The sequence below is a fragment of the Vipera ursinii genome, assembly GCF_947247035.1.
Source record: "Vipera ursinii genome assembly, chromosome: 3".
In the NCBI taxonomy this organism is placed as follows: Eukaryota; Metazoa; Chordata; class Lepidosauria; order Squamata; family Viperidae; genus Vipera; species Vipera ursinii.
Window position 1 is genome coordinate 147285353 of NC_139516.1, and position 15808 is coordinate 147301160.

At 45.5% G+C, this 15808-nt stretch overlaps 1 long non-coding RNA gene across 1 annotated transcript in view; it reads right to left on the reverse strand.

The window, feature by feature from the left end:
* The window catches only part of LOC310638801, a 35475-nt gene extending 19895 nt beyond the window's left edge, over positions 1-15580 (reverse strand). Inside the window, exon 1 of the long non-coding RNA XR_014492190.1 lies at positions 15558-15580. This is a non-coding gene — a long non-coding RNA (uncharacterized lncRNA). The remainder of the gene's footprint in view (positions 1-15557) is intronic.
* Positions 15581-15808: the final 228 nt, after the last annotated feature.

The window sequence follows — 15808 nt, forward strand, 5'->3', positions numbered from 1 at the left end:
AGCATGCTAGTCTTAAAAAGGTTTTAGCAGAAAAACACTGAGATGGACTGTTATGTATGCAGGCATCTGCATAGCAACAGCCCTCAGGGGGCGTTGGCCTGGACAGTTTCGGCGGGAAACCTAGGGCCAACCCCATTGGCTGTTAGCTTACCTGGCCAGGTATATAAGGAGGCCAGGTAGCCCTCATTCCTCAGTTCACTTCCCCTTCCAATAAAGAGCTGAACTCACACACTGGCTGGCATCTCTCTTGCATCGGACCCACTACACAATAGTGGCAACGAAGGTGGGATTGCTGCCGACCAAGAGCTGAAGTCACTGGGGAAACGCTCCGCGAGCTGAAGGGAAAGGCATTTTTCCTTCTTCCCCCCACGACCGCCAGCCGAACCGGCAACGCCAAGCGCCACATCCACAACCAACTGCCGCCATGGCTAGAGCCGGACAACCCCGTGAATTCGAGACCCGCCGCCCCGAAACCTGGACCCGTTACCTGGCTCACGTTGAACTGTACATGCGGTTCAATCAGATATCGGAGGACGGTGCAAAGGCGGCCGCCCTGCTCTGCCTTGGGGGACCAGCGCTGCTGGAAGTCACCGCGAACCTGTTCCCCCAGGAGGCCATCAACACCGTCGCGTACCGAGACCTTGTGGCCAGGCTCAACGCACATTTCAGGCCCCGGCGCTCCAAGGTGGCCGCACGGTCACAATTTGAGAAAAGGGACCAGCGCCCCGACGAGACCGGCGCCGACTTCCTCGCCGCCCTACGGGAAGCTGCCGTCGCTTGCAGGTTCACAAATTTGGAGGAGCGACTACGGGACCGGCTGATTTGCGGCCTACGCGACAGGCGGTTGCAGGAGCGCCTGTTCGAAAGAGAGGAGGTCTCTCTCCAGGAAGCCAAGGACGCCATCCTAGCCCACGAAGCGGCCTGCGGGGCCGTCCAAGCCTGCCAGGGAACCCGGCCCGGCAACCAGGCAACCAGCGTCCACCGGCAAGGGGCCACAGAGGAGGACGACCTGAGCATCGACCTCCTCCTGCGGAAGTCAACCCCCGACCAGCGAGCCAGACGCCCAGACAGGCCCAGGCCTCCCAGCAACACTGCCGTTCCCCAGAGGTGCGCAGGGTGTGGTGGGAACCACATGCGCAGCCTCTGCAAGTTCCGGTCCGCCACGTGCCGGGCCTGCAAGAAAACAGGCCACATAGCCGCCATCTGCCGTAGCCGCCGCCCCCGAGAGGAGATCCACGAGCTGCAGCCAGAGGAACCGCCGTTCGAAGGTACTGGGGCCCCCACCAAAACAAAAATTGGCTATGTCGAGAGCCGGCTGGCCATTAACCACACGGGTAGCCGCCGGCTGCTCAAACCCAAAATTAGATTAACAATCTGTTTGCAAGGTGTCCCTTGCAGCATGGAGCTTGACTCCGGATCAGCGGTCTCGATTATTTCGGACGAGACCCTTAACCACATAATTAGCCGGAGCAAGCAACGGATTAAATTACGGCCTACTAAATTAACCCTGACCGATTTTCAGAATTCGCCGGTCAAGGTGAAGGGGGAGGCCACCATTTCAGTGGGGTTTAAGGGTCGCGAAGTGCACCTGGACGTTGTAGTGGTAGAGGGCCGCAGAGCCAGCCTGGTTGGGCTGGACTGGTTTGAGGCCCTGGGAATCTCAGTATCCGGGATCCATCGGATCCAGGGGGACTCCGTTGAGGCCGTTTGCCGGGAGTTCGCCGACGTCTTCGACGGGTCATTAGGCAAGTACACCGGGGCCCCCATATCGTTCAAGCTTAACTCAAACGTCTCCCCCGTTAGGGTCCGGCCGCGGCGAGTCCCGTTTGCGCTCAAACACAAAATTGAGCGCGAACTAGACAAGTTGGTGGCCCAGGGAATCTTAGAGCCTGTAGATGGAGGGGAGTGGGAAACCCCCATCGTGACCCCCCTCAAATCCAACGGGGAAATAAGGATCTGCGCCGACTATAAGTGCTCAGTGAACCGTGCCCTAAACCCGCACACTTACCCGGTTCCCGCGGTCAACCACGTTCTCGCTTCCCTCCAAGGCGGCGCCATTTTTGCAAGGCTCGATCTTGCACAGGCGTACCAGCAACTCACAGTCACTAGGGAAACAGCTGACATCCAAACCATAGTAACCCATAGGGGGGCGTTCCGGGTGAACAGGCTGCAGTTTGGAGTCAGCGTTGCTCCCGGCATTTTCCAGGAGGTTATGGAAAAGACACTCAAGGGCATTCCAGGAGTCTGCCCCTATTTTGATGACATCCTGATCGCAGGAGCATCAGCAGAGGAACTGGCAGGGAGGCTTAGGGAAGTGCTGGCAAGGCTGCGCACAGCTGGGCTCAAACTCAAAAAGGAAAAATGCAGCATAGGCGTTCCTTCCACAGAATTTTTGGGGTTCAGAGTAGACGCCAGGGGAATCCACCCCACAGAATCCAAGGTGAGGGCCATCAAACTAGCACCCAAACCCAAGAACAAAGCAGAGCTTCAGGCATTCCTGGGTCTGCTGAATTTCTACCATACATTCCTCCCACACAAGGCAGCCATCGCTGAACCGCTCCACAGGCTGCTAGACAAACAGGCAGCATGGGCCTGGACGGCCACCCATGATCAGAGCTTCAAGGCCCTGAAGGCATTGCTGTCGGACAAGTCCACAGTAACCCATTTCATCGAGTCCAAGCCCATTTGTATCGCCTGCGATGCATCCCCTTATGGTGTGGGCGCTGTCCTAAGCCACCTTGAGCCCAACGGGGCACAAGTCCCCATAGCATACTATTCTAGGACACTGTCTGGAGCAGAAAGAAACTACACCCAAATAGACAAAGAAGCCCTGGCAATCGTGGCAGGAATCAAGAAATTCCACGATTACTTATATGGCAGGGAGTTCACTGTCTTCACGGACCACAAACCACTCCTGGGCCTGTTCACCACAGACAGGCAAACCCCCCAGATTCTGTCCCCCAGGATGCTCCGGTGGTCCATCTTCCTTGCAGCATACAATTGCAAGCTGGTACACAAGCCAGGGAAGGAGATGGGCCACGCAGACGGTCTAAGTAGGCTCCCCCTAGACACACACGACCCAGACCCAGCACCAGCCACACAGATCCTAGCCCTGCAGGAACTACCCGAGTGCCCAGTTCTTGCCAAGGACATTGCCAGCCACACAGCCACAGACAACATCATGGGCAGGGTGCACTCATGGGTTTGCACAGGGTGGCAGGACAAATCCCCGGGACCAGAGTTTCAGGCCTATTTCATTAGACGCGATGAAATCTCCACACACAAAGGGTGCCTCCTTTGGGGTAGCAGGGTCATCATTCCACCCGCACTACGCACCAGGGTATTGGACTCCTTACACGAAGGGCACCCGGGGGTGGTCAGGATGAAGGCACTGGCTAGGAGCTACCTCTGGTGGCCCGGGTTGGACAAGGAGGTTGAGGATCGGGTCAAGGCCTGTTATACGTGCCAGAGATCCAGGCCAGAAGTGCCACATGCACCAGTACACCAGTGGGAGGCCACACACACGCCATGGTCCTGCATTCACATTGACTATGTGGGGCCATTCCAGGGTCAACTATTTTTAGTAGTGGTAGACAGTCACTCCAAGTGGTTAGAGGTAGTCCCTGTCCCCAACATGACCTCGGGGAGGACAATCCAGGTGCTCAGAGCTCTCTTTGCCACACACGGCCTCCCCGACGTAATTGTATCTGATAATGGGCCTCAGTTTACTGCTGCTGATTTCCAGGCGTTCTTGAAGGCGACTGGATTAGGCACGCCACCTCCGCGCCTTTCCATCCATCTACCAACGGGCAGGCCGAACGGATGGTAAGGACGACCAAAGACGCACTCCGGCGCATCATCAGCGGGGACTGGCACCACAGACTGGCCAAATTTTTACTAGCCCAACACACAACACCATGCGTGGCTACCGGCAAGAGCCCAGCAGAACTGCGATGGGGACGGCGCCTCATCACCAAGCTGGACCGCCTACACCCAGACCGGGTAGCAGCCGAAACCGGTAGGGCAACATCACCATCATCACCATCACCACCAGCATCACTACCATCACCATTGCCATCATCATCCACACACAGGGTCCTCAACCTGGGGGACCTGGTCTGGGCAAGGAACTATGGGGCTGGACATCCTTGGGTTCCGGGGACAGTGGTCGGGAAAACAGGACCCCTTTCGTACATTGTAGGGGTGGAGGGGGACAGACGCATAAGGCAACACATCGATCAGCTCAGAGGAAGAGTCCCTGAGCATGTCACACACGCCCCTGAGCGCATCACACACGTCCCTGAACTCAACGCACACAATCAACAGGAGGACCACACTCCAGGAGGGGTCAACACAGCTGAGGACGTCACAGGGCAGGGACCAGAGGAGGAGGACTTCCTGATGCCAGCTCCTTGCAGCCCTGCACAAAGGCCTCAGGAACCCACGGTCCAAGCCCAGGGGCCAAGCACACCCAGACGATCCACCCGTCCACACAGGACACCAGCCTACCTGTCGGACTATGTGTGCAAGTGACCCTCACACAAGGACATCACTGTTTTTTTATATATATATACTCATAGTTATAGTAGTTGCATGTTGTTGTTGTTATGTGGGTCTTCTCTAAGGGGGGAGGGGTGTTATGTATGCAGGCATCTGCATAGCAACAGCCCTCAGGGGGCGTTGGCCTGGACAGTTTCGGCGGGAAACCTAGGGCCAACCCCATTGGCTGTTAGCTTACCTGGCCAGGTATATAAGGAGGCCAGGTAGCCCTCATTCCTCAGTTCACTTCCCCTTCCAATAAAGAGCTGAACTCACACACCGGCTGGCGTCTCTCTTGCGTCGGACCCACTACACAATATGGACCATAGGAAAGATCCAACTTGTTCCTGTTTCCAAAATCAGTGCATCGGTTAAAACTATGAAATGGATAATCCTTCCCCAAAGCTGCTTTTGAAGCTTTTGAAAACTGCATTTACAGTAAAAAAAAAATGTGTATGGGTTGATGGACCTTTAGGTGTTTCAGATCCCTTTGTTTAAGCTCCGTACTGTGTTTGATTATCTGCTTTCTATTTATAGACAGATCTGCCAGTGTGTCATTTTACACGAGTGACAAATAGCATTATAAAGCTATTCCTAGGCCTGGTGTTATTTCATCTAAGCACTAGATGAGACCTAAGGTCTATCCCCTTTACTCACAAAGTGAGTAGAAGCCTGCATTTCTTATCAACAGAAGTGTCTCAAAGATGTAAATACCTCTGATACCATTTAGTTGCCTCTCTTGCTGCCTTCTGGATGCATATACTGCTGAGTTCTTCTGGCTGCAGAGAAGGAATGCTTGACAAAATTGTGTATTTCCAGTACAGGTAGTCCTCGTCTTACCACAGTTCATTTAGTGACCATTCAGAGTTACAAAGCACTGAAAAAAATGACTTATGACCATTTTTCACAGTTACGACCATTGCCATATCCCCATAGTCACTTGATCAAAATTTGGATGCTTGACAACTGATTCATATTTATGATGGTTGCAGTGTCCCAGCGTCATGTGATCACCTTTTGTGAGCTGACAAGCAAAGACAATAGGGAAGCCAGATTCACTTAACAACCGCCTTACTAATTTAACGTCTGCAGTGATTCACTTCGCAGCTGTGGCATGAAAGGTCATAAAATGGGGCAAAATTCACTTTAATGTTTTACTTAGCAACAAAAAAAACTTTGGCTCAATTGTGGTCGTAAGTCGAGGACTACCTGTAAGTACATTTACATCTTTCAATTTCTCAAATTTATTTATTTTTATTTATTTAGTTATATTTATATACCGCCCTATTCCCTGAGGACTCAGGGCGGTTTACAGGGAATTAAAAATCCAAAATACAAAAATTAAGAACAAATTAAAAAGTATTAAATTAACCCTGTAGTCAGTTAAAAAACCCCAAATTAAAAATTCTTCCTCAGTCTGGGCCCGAGAGCTGAAAAAGCCAGGTCTTCAGGCCCCGGCGGAATGATCGGAGGTCGGGGGCAGTCCTCAGCTCCACCGGCAGCTGGTTCCAGAGGGCAGGCGCTCCCACTGAGAAGGCCCTATCCCTGGGTGTCACCCGCCGGCAATCTCTCACCGGCGGAACCCTGAGCAGACCCTCCCTGTGGGAGCGCACTGGGCGAAGGGCGTTTGATGCCGGCAGCAAGTGTTCCCTCAAATATCCCGGACCCAGGCCATGTAGGGCTTTATAGGTGATAACCAGCACCTTGAATTTCACCCGGAGGGCAACCGGAAGCCAATGCAGCTCGCGGAGTAGAGGTGTTACATGGGAGTATCGGGAAACCCCCATTACAACTCGCGCGGCCGCATTCTGCACCAGTTGAAGCCTCCGAGTGGTCTTCAAGGGCAGCCCCATGTAGAGAGCGTTACAGTAGTCCAAACGGGAGGTCACAAGCGCATGAGTGACTGTGCGTAGGGCGTCCCGGTCCAGATAGGGACGCAACTGGCGCACCAGGCGAACCTGTGCAAAAGCCCCCCTGGTCACGGCTCCTATGTGATCTTCAAAATTGAGCCGTGAATCCAGGAGGACGCCCAAGTTGCGAGCCCTATCAACGGGGGGTAACACCTCACCCCCCATCATTAGAGGTGGAATAACATGGTTAACCCGGGACGCCGATACGCACAGCCACTCGGTCTTGGCGGGATTGAGACGAAGCCTGTTTCTCCCCATCCAGACCCCATCCAGACCCGAAATTACTAGACTTAGTCTCAAAAAACTTTTGTTATGTCTTCCCAAAGACAAAGACTCTGATCTGTAGTTTGCTCTTTATTATGCTCTTTGTTCTGCCCAGTGATGTCTACAGAGATGGATGAAAAAGTCGAGATGATAGCCAAGATCTGCAATTGAAACTTCACCCATTTTTTTATTCGTGTCACATGCTCTGAAAATACTTCTGTTTCTGCCATTTAGCACTGCATCTTACGTGTTCATATAATCTATCAGTTTAATGATGATTGTTAGTATGCTTTTCTCTCTGTGACTTTGCATGGGAAACATGTTCTTCAATCAAATAAATGCAAACTACAGCTTGTGCTTTTGAATAAATGGCACCGTATACAATAGTGGATAATAATATGCATGTAATGAGGAGTAGAGGCTTCCATCTGCTTCACAAGAATTGCATATCTATTTTTTGCAGATCAGCGTCCTAAAACTGTGGTACAAATATGTGGGTGGGCAGAAATAGCTACAAAAATAAAATGGAACAGGTTATCACATCCAGAGTACCCAGGCTTGTCTCTGTTTATAATATTATGTAATATTAATAACTGCTGGCAAATTTAACTTTAATTTCTTTAAAAAGGCAATACTAAGTGTATTTACAAATTTATACAGATGCGTAGAGACCAGTTGACCAGTTCTATGAAGCCCTGCAGCACCTTATAGAACTAACACCAAAAAATGATGTCCTTATCATCATGGGGGATTGGAATGCTAAAGTAGGAAGCCAAAAGATAACCGGAATAACAGGCAAGTTTGGCCTTGGAGTACAAAATGAAGCAGGGTACAGGCTGATAGAATTTTGCCAAGAGAATACGATGGTGATAGCAAACACTCTTTTCCAACAACTCAAGAGACGGCTCTACACATGGACATCACCAGACGGTCAACACAGAAATCAGATTGACTATATGCTCTGCAGCCAAAGATGGAGAAGCTCTATACAGTCAGTAAAAACAAGACCAGGAGCTGACTGTGGCTCAGACCATGAGCTTCTCGTTGCAATATTTAGGCTTAAACTGAAGAAAGTAGGGAAAAGCACTAGGACACTCAGGTATGAACTAAATCATATCCCTGATGAATATACAGTAGAGGTGACAAATATATTTAAGGAATTAGATCTGATAGACAGAGTGCCTGAAGAATTTTGGACGGAGGTTCGCAACATTGTACAAGTAGTAGCAACTAAAACCATCCCAGAGAAAAAGAAATGGAAGAAAGCAAAATGGCTGTCTGAGGAAGCTTTGCAAATAGCTGAGGAAAGGAGGAAAGCAAAAGGCAAGGGAGAAAAAGAAAGATACACCCAATTGAATGCAGAATTCCAGAGAATAGCTCAAAGAGATGCCTTCTTAAATGAACAGTGCAAAGAAATAGAAGAAAACAATAGAATAGGGAGGACTAGAGATCTCTTCAAGAAAATTGGAGAGATGAAGGGAACGTTTAATGCAAAAATGGGCATGATAAAGGACCAAAATGGCAGGGACCTATCAGAGGCAGAAGAGATTAAGAAGAGGTGGCAAAATTACACAGAAGAACTATACAAGAATGAGCTTAACGTCCCTGATAATCACAATGAGGTGGTCACTGACCTCGAGCCAGACATCCTAGAATGTGAAGTGAAGTGGGCCTTAGAAAAGCTGAGCAACAACAAAGCTAGTGGAGGTGACAGTATCCCAGCTGAGCTATTCAAAATCGTAAAAGATGATGCAGTAAAAGTGCTACACTCAATTTGCCAGCAAATTAGGAAAACTCAAGAGTGGCCACAGGATTGGAAAAGATCAGTTTACATTCCAATTCCAAAGAAAGGCAGTGCCAAAGAATGTTCAAACTATCACACCATTGCACTCATTTCACATGCTAGTAAAGTTATGTTTAAAATCCTACAAGCTAGACTCCAGCAGTATGTGGATCGAGAACTACCAGAAGTACAGGCAGGATTTTGAAGAGGCAGAGGAACTAGAGATCAAATTGCCAACATATGCTGGATCATGGAGAAAGCTAGGGAGTTCCAGAAAAACATCTACTTCTGCTTCATTGACTATGCTAAAGCCTTTGATTGTGTGGATCACAAAAACTGTGGCAAGTTCTTAAAGAGATGGGAGTACCAGACCATCTCATTTGTCTCTTGAGAAACCTATATGCGGGTCAAGAAGCAACAGTGAGAACTGGACACGGAACCACTGATTGGTTCCAAAATTGGGAAAGGAGTCCAGCAAGGCTGTATACTGTCACCCTGCCTGTTTAACTTATATGCAGAGCACATCATGAGAAAGGCAGGGCTAGATGAATCAAAAGTTGGAATTAAGATTGCCGGAAGAAATATCAACAACCTAAGATATGCAGATGATACCATTCTAATAGCAGAAAGTGAAGAGGAACTAAAGAGCCTCTTGTTGCAGGTGAAGAAGGAAAGTGCAAAAGTTGAGTTGAAACTAAACATTAAGAAAACTAAGATCATGGCATCTGGCCCTCTCAATTCCAGGCAAATAGATGGGGAAGAAATGGAGGTAGTGACAGATTTTATTTTCCTGGGCTCCAAGATCACCGCAGATGGGGACTGCAGCCAAGAAATTAAAAGACGCTTACTCCTGGGGAGGAAAGCCATGGCAAATCTAGAAAGCACACTAAAAAGCAGAGACACCCCCCTGCCAACAAAAGTGCGTGTAGTCAAGGCTATAGTCTTCCCAGTTGCAATATATGGCTGTGAAAGTTGGACCATAAGAAAGGCTGAGTGCCAAAGAATTGAAGCCTTTGAACTATGGTGCTGGAGAAGACTCCTGCGAGTCCCTTGGAGGAGATCAACCCTGACTGCTCTTTAGAAGGCCAGATCCTGAAGTTGAAACTCAAATACTTTGACCACCTAATGAGAAGGAAGGACTCACTGGAGAAGAGCCTAATGCTGGGAAAGGTTGAGGGCAAGAGAAGAAAGGGATGACAGAGAATGAGGTGGCTGGATGGAGTCACTGAAGCAGTAAGCGTGAGCCTAAATGGACTCCAGAAGATAGTAGAGGACTGGAGGAACATTGTCCATGGGGTCGCGATGGGTCGGTCACAACTTCGCAGCTAACAACAACAATGGAGCCCATTGTGTTCCAGATCCTTTATATGGAATTGGAGCTACAGTATATTGGGAAGTGTGATTTCCTTCCATAGCTTCAGTATGAGTATTTCTAAAAAAATTATCCAAAACCCATTCTTTAAATTTGGGCATGGTATTATTATATTGTACACAGTAAAAGTGGTTACACTGGATGTCTTCACTTTCTGTTCCACATCTTTGTGCATAATGAGAACAAAGTAATATTGGCTGTTTCAGCTTCTCTTTATAGTGAACAAAATGATGAGTTAGATCTACAAGGAAAGTTTGTTTTAATTTAATTTGCAGTTAAATTCATGGCTTGCTGATCATAGGTTTCCAGTCCTACATTAACAAAAAAAGATAAGGTGTTTTTAATCTGTTGTTATTTGTCACCATTATCCATCTGGCCATTATATATGTAAACCATGCTAAAGCCCATTTTTATTCAGGTGTTTAATCTGCCAGATAAAAGGAAAATCAATCCTGTTAGTCCAGTCAATAAAACTGAAATGGTACAAATTTTCTCAAACTGGACCACATCATTGAAGCTTATGCATCACAGGGCTACTGTATATATTTTACTATATTTTAATACAACACACACACATATACTAGCAAGATAGAATTTCTACACCTAAATCTTTGGGGAAAACATCAGGGTTGTAACTAAACTAATTAATGTATTTAATAGATTTTTTTAAAAAAATTTGGCAACCATTTTATAAAATTGATTGGTTTATATTCTCAATCAATCAACAAGCTCCATGTAGTTAGTAACTTAATTATGTTAGATTCCAAATATATATCTAATTGGCTTTGTTCTTTCATGATTTTTGAGGTTCAATATAGTCATAATATCATTCATCAATTACTATCCATGATCTGACTGTGCAGACTGGTATAATCCTATTTTTGGTCATTCTTGCCAAAATGACTAATTACATAATTTACCAAATTCACTTTCTTAATCATGTGCTTACTCATTCTCTGGAAATATTTTACGCATTCATTTGCTCTATGGAAGGTGAATAATTAACATTTCTGTAATACTAAAAGTTGTTTGCATAATGACTTCCTTATCCCTTTATCCTTTTATTTGCTTTTACACTTGTTTCTCACTCGTTTCGTGAAATAATTTCACAGTTACGTAGCATAAAAAGATGAAAACCTTACTGAAGCAAAGCAGGCCTTCCTTTGTCCCTTGGCTGGGCCAAAATAGTATTCTACTTCTCATATTTGCAGTTTGTGATTTCTTCTCTGGAATGCAGGTAGTCCTTACAACCATATAAGTTGAGTTGTTCTTTACATTTAGGCATTCCAATCCTCAACCTATTCAGGATCCTCCAAGTAGTATAAGGGAGGTATCCTTCCCTTCAACCATATCCTGCTTTAATGTTATTTCTTGCTCAGTGGTCACTTCTTCCATCTTTTCATTCAATTTTGTTCTTGCATACCCTCAAGAATGTGTGTTCTTGCCATAAAGCTTTTCCTAGATCTGAGTTGGTAGGTTTGTCAGGCAGAGGATGTCTGGGGTCATTCTCTTCCTTTGTTCTCTCGCCATCTGCTTCTACCTCTTTCCTGATCTTAGGTGGGACAATGCCTAAAGTAAGTTGAGTGTATATGAACAATAGGAAGCATGAGGCCAGCTGCATATTCTCTGCTCTGGATCACATGACAGGAAGGGCAGAAGGGCGCTTGGAATGGTGCAGTTACCAACATTCCATGCAGCTCTCCAGCTCTCCACTCTCATAGGGAAGCACTGAGAATTGGACAGGGGGATCCCCCCCTCCCCCAAGCGTAGTCTGATCCAGTTATTTTTAAATTCAAACTTTCTTTGGCAGGCTTCTCCACCCACTTCACTTCTATTTACGTACAAGATTTGTATAGCTGCATTTCTTATGCAATATCACACTCAGAAGTGGCTCAGAAATGACAAATTCTGATGAAGTAGAATTGATCAAATTTTGTCTGGTTTTTGGAGAGCAACCATGCTCATGGACCTACATATGGGCAAAACTTCAACTCCGTTGTACATTTTCCCCCCAACATTCCATTGACTTCTGGAATTCTTGCCAAGCCTTTACCAACAGAATTATCTGGGATATTCTAAGCCGAGGCATAGAATCAAAATCACATGAAGTATTAGTACCACTTTATAAAGCCTTAGTAAGGCCACACCTAGAATACTGCATCCAGTTTTGGTCACCACATTAAAAAAAAGATGCTAAGACTTTGGAAAAAGTGCAAAGAAGAGCAACTACTGTAAGACGATTAAAGGCCTGGAAACTAAAATACGTGAAGAATGGTTGCAGGATTTGGGTTTGGCTACTCTAGAGAAAAGAAGGACTAGAGAGGACACAATAGCAGTATTCCAATATTTGAGAGGTTGTCACAAAGAGGAGGTGGTCAACTAATCAAGGAGAAAAGCAACCTGGAATTAAGAAGAAAACTTCCTAACCAATGGAACAGTTTGCCTGCAGAAGCTGTAGGTGCTTCATCAGTGGAAGTTGTTAAGAAAAGACTGGACAGTCAGCTCGTCTGAGATGGTATAGGGTCTCCTGGTTGAGCATGGGGTTGGACTAGAAGACTTTCAAGGTCCCTTCAGCTCTGTTCTGATTGATGTTGAAAGGTGTTTCTTTTATGTTGTTTCTCTGTGTGTTTGTGTGTAGAGGGAAAACACTACTCAGCCTGTTTATACTCCACTGGGCTACACAGCCAGAATGAAGGGAGGCTTAGAATGGAGGAGTCAGCAACATTCTAGCCACTTCCAAATTGAATCTCCCACACAGATCCACTGGCAGAATTTTTCAGAATTCTCTTTTTTTCTCCATAGGCCCCAGCCTGATCTGTCCCATTTTTAAACTCGGGTTTTTTTGTGCCAGTTTTTCTTTCCACATCCAAGCTAGTCCTGTTTTGTCATTTTCAAAGAATTGTGCTGTGAGACAAACAGCTGGATGGACAGTTATCATTCTCTTAAAATAATTTCTTTCCAATGCTCTATTGCAGACATGTCAAACTTGAGATGTCACGTGATGTCATGTGACGTATTGGAACTTTTCCCCCATAGCCAGCAATGGGGAGGGTGGGGTTTTGTTGTGACATGTCCGGCCCATGGGCCGGCAGTTTCACACCCCTGCTCTATTGAGTTGGAAAACATTCTGCTTCTACATTATATAGATTGCGTGTTTCCAAAGAAAAAGTAAAGACCTCATTGGCTTTAAAAGTTCCTCCAGTCTAATATTAATTACTGTCACCAGTTCCAGTCCATTAAGATTAGAACTGTTCCTTGTACCATCTACTAAAATAAACTTTTCTCCTTATGGGACTGGCAGAAATATTTGTCTGGCATAGGAATACAATGTTTCAAGATTGTAAGAGGGTTTTAAATGGAATTTTATTTTTTAAAATACTGCCTCAGCATCTGTTTATATATTTAGCATGTTACAGCATACATAATATTCATGTATTGTCGAAGATTGAATGGGGAATGTAGACTCTGGATTTATCCAAGTATTTTGTCACCAGAATAAGCATTTTTGGAGAGCAGAAATGGGCAACATTGCCCTTTATTAATCCCCCACTCACCAGGGCACATTTTTCTGTTCTACTTCTGAAATATCCGTTTCTATGATATGTTGCCTTAAACACTCTTGTCTGTTTTGGATCATGACTTTTGGTTTATAGCAGGCTAATGCCAACAACTGTTTGACTACCTTATAGGAAAAAAACAAAACATCCCTATAATGTAGTCAATGTAGCAATGAGTGCTATAATAGCACAGTGGTTCATTCTTGCCTTGCAAATACAAAGTTGTAATTTGAACCCAGTAGGATCATTATATAAAGTCTCCTTGGGAGTTGGAATAAAACACCTCAGGTGACTGGGAAAACAATGAAACAATACAAGCAGTATTAAAGGAGGGCTCTTTGTTTTGTTTTAAAGTAAGATGTAATTTTAAAAATTCTATCAGGTTTCAAGCCAGCAACTTTCTTTTTACAGGGGCAGGAATTATAATAGCCTTTGTGCTCCTGGAGCATGAGTAAAAGATATTAGACAAAAACAGGCACTAAGAAGTTATTTATTGATCTATTTACCTAATACTAGATTTGACGGGTTGCCATTTTTATAGATAAAATTACGTTTTTTGCCATTTAATAATGATGATTTTTTTAAAAAATTACTAACACTGAATACACACCCCCACACACAGTTTGATCACTTCTCCCATCAACACTTTTTTTTCTGTGCTCTACATAATGTTGCTCACCCTAAGAAGAAGAGCACTACAAGCAGGCAAACACGTTTGTGTGTGTTTGTGTGTGTTAACAAATATTAAGGGGTGGGGTTTCTTTTTTTTTTATCCCTCTCTTCTCAGTTGGCCCATGGATGTATGCATACTCTCCAAATCTATGAGAACTAAGCCCTTAAGCAATTTTCTGTACTGATTTTGTTTATCTATGTTAGATTATAAATCTCTTCATTCCCAGTTTATAAGGCCAGTATTTCAATATGGCATACATGGAAGTCATCCAATCAAGAAAAGTGAAGCAATTAAACATTGCAGCACAATAAATAAAGTTAGCTGCCCAGCAGAGACTAATAATTAACATGAAGCAAGTGAAATCACGTCTACTTAACCACATAGAGAAATCTATAATATCGAACATATGACAACATAGATGTACTAGCCTAAAAGAAGGCTTATAATATGTTAAATGTTTGTTAACTATTTAGATGACCTTGCTAGGCCCCAAACATGGGACAAATCTTTATTTCCTGGTTCAGCCTAACCGAAGGCCATCCACAGGCAGTGGTCACAGTAGTGACAGCTCATATTTGTGTAAATTTTTTTGGATTGCTAACAATATATATATACAATACACACACACACACACACACACACACACACATCAAACATCCCTGCCAAAATTGATTTTTCAATTGAGATTAAATCCTCCCCACAATGCAGCAAATTTTGCAATTTTGAAAGAGTAACTCAGTGTTCTTTGTTTCAAGGCACAATATGTACAAACATTTTAAAGAAATGAGGAATACTTGAGTGAGTTTTGTAATGAGGCAATATGCTAGAGGCTGTAGTAAACTCTTCTTGTGGAAATCCTACACATCAGCATTAGCTGAGTCTGGCTCCTCTGAGTAAAGGTTAGATTTCTCCTTATTCTGTATTTTCATTAAGGTTAATATTTAAGCCATGCCGCTGGTCCCTTCCAAAGAACTGGTTGGCCCTTGGAGAGCGGTTAATGGCAGAGAGTGAAGCCAGCTCTGTGGGAGCATGTCTGTCAGCTGTTTGAACAAGGCACACACCCTGAGGTGAATGGCCTTGTGCCATTGCACAGCTCTCGTGCTCCTTAGACCAACCTTCCCTGTGATTGGCTGGGCCTGCTGTCCTCCCTGTATCCTCTAGTGACTGCTGCTGATAGGGTATCTCTCCGCAGCTGAGATTACTACATATGACCTACTTTGAAAATGGTGTGAAACAAGGTTCACAAATTAGCTTGGAAGGGTGCCATCAAATGAGTGTGCAAAGAAAAATCATTCTAGAGGCGTTTGCCAGAATCAAATAATAAAAAAAAGATGCAAATGCACACACACACACACACACACACACACACACAGAGAGAGAGAGAGAGAGAGAGAGAGAGAGAGAGACAGACAGACAGACAGACAGACAGACAGACAGACAGACAGACAGACAGACATACTTTTGTGGTCATCCAGATGTAATTGTGCATTCTTTCCATGAAGCTTTGCTTTGACGGCTTATGTTTCGATTCTTCATGATGACAGCATATGTATTGCACAGGGTTGCAGAATTAGGGAGCTGCTAGCCAGTGAAAGGAAATACAGCTTCTGGTGTTTTTTTTGTCACCCTTCCAATAAAAGCAAACGGGTGTGTGTGTGGGGGAGGAACAAATATAGAATTTCAGGCTGAGTTACCTATCCATGGAAGGAG